Source organism: Phoenix dactylifera, chromosome 12 (assembly GCF_051530095.1).
Source record: "Phoenix dactylifera cultivar Ajwa chromosome 12, Ajwa_hap1_PhDact_Kaust_v1.1, whole genome shotgun sequence".
Taxonomy (NCBI): domain Eukaryota; kingdom Viridiplantae; phylum Streptophyta; class Magnoliopsida; order Arecales; family Arecaceae; genus Phoenix; species Phoenix dactylifera.
In genome coordinates, this window is record NC_143201.1 from 8184938 (window position 1) to 8191925 (window position 6988).

A 6988-nucleotide genomic window follows, 5' to 3' on the forward strand; every position below is an offset into this window, starting at 1 on the left:
GTGCCAAGGTTAGAGACGACTTGAGTAAGTTTCAGAGCCGGCTCCTAAGGGGGAGTCGACTCGCGCATTTGCGGGAGTCGACTCGCAAAGCTGGCAGCAAAAGGGGAGTCGACTCGCGCATATTCTGGAGTCGACTCGAGGTCGAGTCGACTCGCGACTCAGGGGAGTCGACTCGCAGTCGGGATCCGACTTTTTAACCCTAGGTTTGTCGTTTCGCAAACACTTTTCCTCAAGCCGCCACTGTTCACAAAGCCCTAGAGCCGACTCCTAGGTCATCCCCGATCGTCTCCAAGCCTTTTTCCCGTCGATTCTTCGCCGGACATTGAGTTTCCATCCGTTCCTAGGTCATTTCCGGTCCGTCCCGAGCTTCCTCTGTCCGTCCTTCATCGTCCTCAAGGTATTTTTATTCCCGTTTAGGTCAAGATGCCTCGTAAGGCCGTCGTTAGGAAGAGGTCCCGTCCCGCGGCCGTTCCCGAGCGGCGCTCCAAGGCGCGGCATGATCCCGCGAGGCAACCACCTCCGGATCGTTCCCCGCCTAGGGAGGTTCATGTTAGGCCATTGGCCGGGAAGGCCGTCTCCACCGGGAGGTATGTCGATTTTGACTTCCTCTCCCGGGAAGGGTTCACCATAGGCGATAGGCTTAGAGCCCAGGGTCTAGAGTACTTCCTCACCTTGGACCTTCCCACCTATCCTGGCCTAGTTCAAGAGTTCTATAGTACCGTCCATCGGGGAGATGGAGGTATTGAGGGCACGGTATTAGGTGTCCCATTACGTGTCACGGAGGATCTCGTTGCCCATATCCTCCACCTCCCACTGGTAGGGGTAGCTCCTGCACATCCTGAGGATAGATTTGAGGCCCTTACGATCGTCTTAGGGCAGCCACCTCAGTCCCCCCTAGATGAGGTATCTGCTAGCTCACTTCCTATTGAAGTGAGAATCCTCTTGAGCATTCTATCCAGGTCCATCTTCCCTAAGACAGGAAGATTTGATTTTGTGAATGAGAGGGACCTAGCTATTATGTCTTACATTCTTCAGGACACCCCGGTCAACTTCCCCAAGCTGATTTATAGGTATATGTGTGAGCCTTTAGATAGACCTAGGCTCTCCCTCCCATACGGGATGATATTCACTCTCCTGTTTAGGCAGTACGAAATTTCCATTCCTGAGAGGGAACCCTCTCGTGCCTTGCGATGGACTGATCGCTTGGGTACGGGGACCATGCACAGGATGGAATTTCGGAAGAAAGACGGGATCTGGGTTAGGAAGTCCACTCTCACTGCTCAGACCACCAGACCATCACCCAGTCCTGAGCCAGACTCTGATTACCCAGACTCTCCACATCATCCAGACCTTCCATCCACTCCTCCTGCTCCTACCACCTCTGCCGGACCTTCCTCCTCAGCTCCACCATCTATGGAGGTCCGTATTGATCCAGAGCAGCTCCGAGAGCTGCGGCAGGAGATCATCCGAGATTTGAGGGACGAGCTGCTCCGGGAGCTCCGAGGTTCCGTGCCAGCTGCCACTCCTGCACCCACTCCTGCACCCACTCCATCCTCCGCATTGGTGCCATCCTTGACAGCCGTGACAGACATGACGGCTAAAGTGCGGGAAGAGATATATAATATCAGGGATTTGATGCAGGCCCAGTTCCGCAACATGAGGGAGATCAAGAGCACCACTCGACAGTTTCGAGAGGAGATAGGCCGTGACATGCACACCACTACCGAGGGGGCCGAGCGCTTGTCGAATGTGATTGTCGGCAAGCTGGACGCACTTCAGACCTCAGTGACTGGGCTTCAGACGTCGGTGACTGAGCTCTCCACTATGCACAGCAGAGCCACCTCGTCTATCATCACACAGCTTAGCCATGTCACAGAGGCAGTCGCCCTCCTCATGGAGCGGAGCAGATTGGGAGGAGGAGCCACATCCTCCAGAGGAGGAGACGCATCCTCGAGAGGAGGAGCTACATCCTCGAGAGGAGGAGCTACATCCTCGAGAGGGGGAGCTACATCCTCGAGGAGGACATAGATGATTTTGAGTTGTGTTTTATCTTCTTTTGTATTGTTTTTGCCTTACTTATAGTATGCTCAAATGTATTCACCTTCATATCAATACAATGAGTAGACATCTTATCTTTATTTCTGTGCCAATTGACTGTGCCATTTGATGTTTGATTGTGCCATTTGTGCCATTGATTGTGTGTGTGATTACCTCCTTTTTGATATGATGACAAAAAGGGGGAGAAATATGTATAAAATATGTAATAAGGGGAGAAATATGGTTAAAATATGTAAAAGAACTCTTAAAAACACACACAAATTTGTTCTAAGTGGATTCGGTACCTCGAGGCTCATTATCTCTCTTTTGGGGCTCCTAATGGAGTAATCTCCAGAATCTATTCAAGGGATATTCGGAGATTAGCTTAATCGTACTCAAGAACAAATTGACAGATTTTCCCTCTAAAAACAAAAAATTCAGTTCAAAAATTTCAAAGCATTAAAAGGAAATTCAGAAAACTAAAACTAGTTGAATGCATATGTTGAGGGGGAGAATCTGAATTTTAATCAAGATAAATCATTGATAACATATAAGCCAAACAATTGATTGCATAATATGGAGGCTTATATAATTCCAAATGAAAGGGGGAGCTTTAACTCCGAAATTTAAATGTTTCACACCTTTCAAACTTGGATAAATTAAATTTTCAGACATTTGAATTCACTTGTGAATTTTATTTCATTATTTATTGAGCAATTCATTTTACGTATACTCAAAGTTTTGTCATCATCAAAAAGGGGGAGATTGTGGAGTGATTGATTAAAACCCCGTTTGATTTTGATGAGCTCAAAGCATTTGAGTATATCGTGTGATTACTAATGAATTCAATTGAGTGTTTCAGTGAAAATCCTGCTCAAGTGTTTCTAGACATGGTTTACAGTATTTTGGATAAGTTAAGAAGTCTGCTGAACCAATGTCTGAGACTCGAGTCGACTCCCGAGTTTCACGAGTCGACTCCAAGCGTATCAAGGTCACTGGCACGAGCTCGAGTCGACTCCTAATCAGTATGAGTCGACTCCGACTGAAAACAGACAGAAGGATAGAAGAGCAGTCTTTCAGATCTGAGATTCGAGTCGACTCCAGTGGAACGCGAGTCGACTCCCAGCGGTGCACAAAGAAAAAGTCAGAGAGTGTTTTATGGACTCTGAGATTCGAGTCGACTCCAGTGGAACGCGAGTCGACTCCCAGCGGTACACAAAGAAAGAGTCAGAGAGTATTTTATGGACTCTGAGATTCGAGTCGACTCCAGTGGAACGCGAGTCGACTCCCACCGGTGCACAAAGAAAAAGTCAGAGAGTGTTTTATGGACTCTGAGATTCGAGTCGACTCCCGCATTACGCGAGTCGACTCCAAGATTGTGCGACCATCAACAGAGAAAACCATGTTACTGCCACTGAGATTCGAGTCGACTCCCAGACAGCTCGAGTCGACACCAAGACAAGCTTCACGTCAAAAGGCAGAAGACCAACTTTCGGAAACTGAGAGCCGAGTCGACTCCAAGGAAGTTCGAGTCGACTCCAAGACTGGATGAGCCAAAAGACAGAGAATCGGGAGTTCGGGCTCTGAGATTCGAGTCGACTCCCAGGACAGTCGAGTCGACTCGAGAGGGCAAAATTCAAATTTGTATCCACGGTCTACAGAGGAAAAGCCGACTCCAAAATTGCCAGGTCAGCGCCAGAAGTTGGCGAGTCGACTCCGGGCCAAGACGAGTCGACTCCCAGTCGTGACGGCAACTTTAATTCAAACTTGGAACAGTTGCCGAGTCGACTCCTGAAAAGCTTGAGTCGACTCCCGCTACAGCCGAGTCGACTCCTGATCGCGCGAGTCGACTCCAACCCACCAACGGTCACATTGTCAGGCTGCGCAGAGTGTGCAGAACGGCCAGAAAAAGTGGAGTAACGGCTAGTTTCCGTGGGGGTTGGCTTAAATAGCCACAGAAGACTGTAGCAAAATAGAGAACATACATTCCACTCCAAGCATTCAAGTCTTCAAGCTTTGCAAGTGCTCTTCAACGAGAAAAAGGGGAGATCAGCATTTACTGCGCCACCAACTTCTCCCCAGCATTCAAAGCTTCCTCCTCCTACATTCAAGTCGATCACTCATCCAAGAGGAGACCAGAGTCAAGAAGCCATTCCTCTACTTAAGCTTAAAAGCGTTTGAGGGCTTCTAAACTCATCCTTGAATATATTGTTTCATACCTGCTTTTGAGAAGCTTATTTTCTGTTTTCTTTCTACTACGTGTATTTACTTGGTTCAATCGGGGGATTGAATCAAAGGGAAAAAGGTTAGTTGGTGAGCCAGTTTTAAAACCAACGTGTGAAAGGGTTTGATTGTGAGCCCGGGAAAACAATCGGGGTTGGTTCTAGTCGGTGAGCCTGGGAAAACCGACCGAGTTCGTTGTTAGCTCGTAAAACAACAAGTTTGGTTGTGAGCTTGCAAAACAACCGGCTGTAATCCAAGGGGGTTATAGTGTATTCCCAAGAGAAACTTGGGGAGTGGACGTAGGAGCAAGGGATAGCTCCGAACCACTATAAAACTTGTGTTTGTGATTGATTGTCTCTTCCTCTTCTCATTTCATATTGCTCACAGCACATAGTAATTAATTAAATAACTTGGCATAGTTTTTAATTAATCATCCATAACGTTTTAAATTATCCAAATTGTTTTAAAACCCAATTCACCCCCCCCTCTTGGGTTGTCTATCTGGGCAACAGCATTTTTGACACTTGATTTTGTACACAATTGTTCTTTCTTTCTTTCTTTCAAGAAAGATATATACTTGTAGGGTATCATCTAGATATTCTATGCAAAGAGTGAGGGAGATCTTGATACTAATTATTAGCTTGTTCTATGTTGTCAATAATGTCTAGGGATTTCCAACCTTCTATTTCTTCCTTTTTACTTTATCACTTCCTTAGACCATGTTTCATAATGTAATATAACTCCACTAAATGAACAAAATAGAGGCCTGCTCTATTTTAATTGATAACTTAAAATTTTAACATTTTTAGGATTTTATAATTTAATTTTTGAAGATGAATCTATGACTACATTTTTGATAAGAAAATATAATGTGCTCGATCTTTCATGTGCATCATATATGCATATGCTAATATTTATATTTTGTAGCATGCTAGTACATCCTGAAGAATTATGGTGTAGGGTGCTGTAACTATTTTTTATTTTTGTTTCAGTAGTTATGGGCTTTTTTGTCAAGAATTCAGTTGGATTTTCTATATTGTATACATATTTAATCATGAAGAGACTCTTGCGTAACTAATTATCAAGCAAAAGATCTCTAATATGCTAAATAAAGTTGAGAAAGATAGAATTAGATAGTTTATCAACATGATGGTTACATGAAACATGTAATCATATATGGCTAGCGAAATTGGAGATTTTGTTCTTTTGGCTCAATGGAGCATATGAGCATATTAAGGTGAAACAATGAAAAAAATATGTAGGCAGATAGTTTGTGATAGAGCCTATTACTCTCCTCTTTTTTCTCATATTAGAGTCTCGAAATCAAGCCTTCTTGAATAGAGAGACTCTGCTATATATAAAACTGACAGAAGTGAGAGGAGGGCGAGTTTATCAATGTAGGGTGGTCTTGGGTGGTTTCTCAACTGCTCAAAATCATGCCTTCTCTAGCTCTTTCAAAATTAGATGGAGTTAGGTCGCATTAGGTTAGCCTATCATGGGCACCCAATGACTCAAGTCCATTAGATATATCTTTGGAACTAGTTTTTACAAATGTGGAGCAAGTCATGCAAATTATTTATTCTCTAGAGAAGCGAAGTTGTTCTTAAACCTCTTCAAATAGTATTTAGTAAAATACTTCACTTGAAAGTTATAAAACTCAAATCATGGCTTTCCATCCTCTTGGCATTCTTTATCCTTTTTTCTTTCCCCCTCTTTGCTTCCTCAGCAAATGATATACATGCTAATCTGAGGAGACATATGTAATGAATGTATGCAAAAAAGAATGATGTATCCACCGAACCCTTAAAAGATTTCTATAAAATAATAGTGAAACTTATTATCTGATCCTTTCTTTGACCAGAATTTAACACATTTAATTTTTAGTCCTGCACCCATTTATACAGGATTTATACACATTTGCACTTATATTATATATTTTTATACTAGTTTTTGCATACAGTTATATTTTTTTTCTGTATACAGTAATATTACCTCTGTAAATACTTATATGGTTATCTATAGCCCTATTCATATCGGAGAATGAGCGTGCACAATTGTTAAGGGTTGGAAATTAAAGATTTTTTTTGAAACAGGTAGTGGGTATTAAAATTCAGACTAAAAGTTATAACCAACTTAATCAAGAGACCGGCTATCAATTTACTAAAATTAATAGAGTTCTTTTTTATGAATATCTTTCGAAAAAAATCAAATTTGCATGACCACTCTTTTAAAATTTATATTTATTTTTATATCGTCATAAAACACTGTTTTTGTACAAATACCCTAATATAATGGTTTTTCTAACATCGTTAATAAAAACCATATTTATTTTAGTAAAAATAAAATAAAAATATGAAATTATTTTTTTGTCCCCATCGCGATTGCGTAAATGGTTCTATTTGCACATCAACTCTTAAGTGTATTTTAGTCATTTTAATTTGAAACCATTATTTTTTTAACGGCATTAGATGATATGGGTACATATGCAAAAATAAGACTAAAAAAAGAATAGAATAATAAAATAAGTATTTTATGAAGAGGGGTGTGTATATATATATATATATATATATATATATATATATATATATATATATATATATATATATATATATATATATATATATATATATATATATATATATATATATATATATATATATATATATATATATATATATATATATATATAGATATATGTGTGTGTAAGTATCCATGCAAAATTTAATAT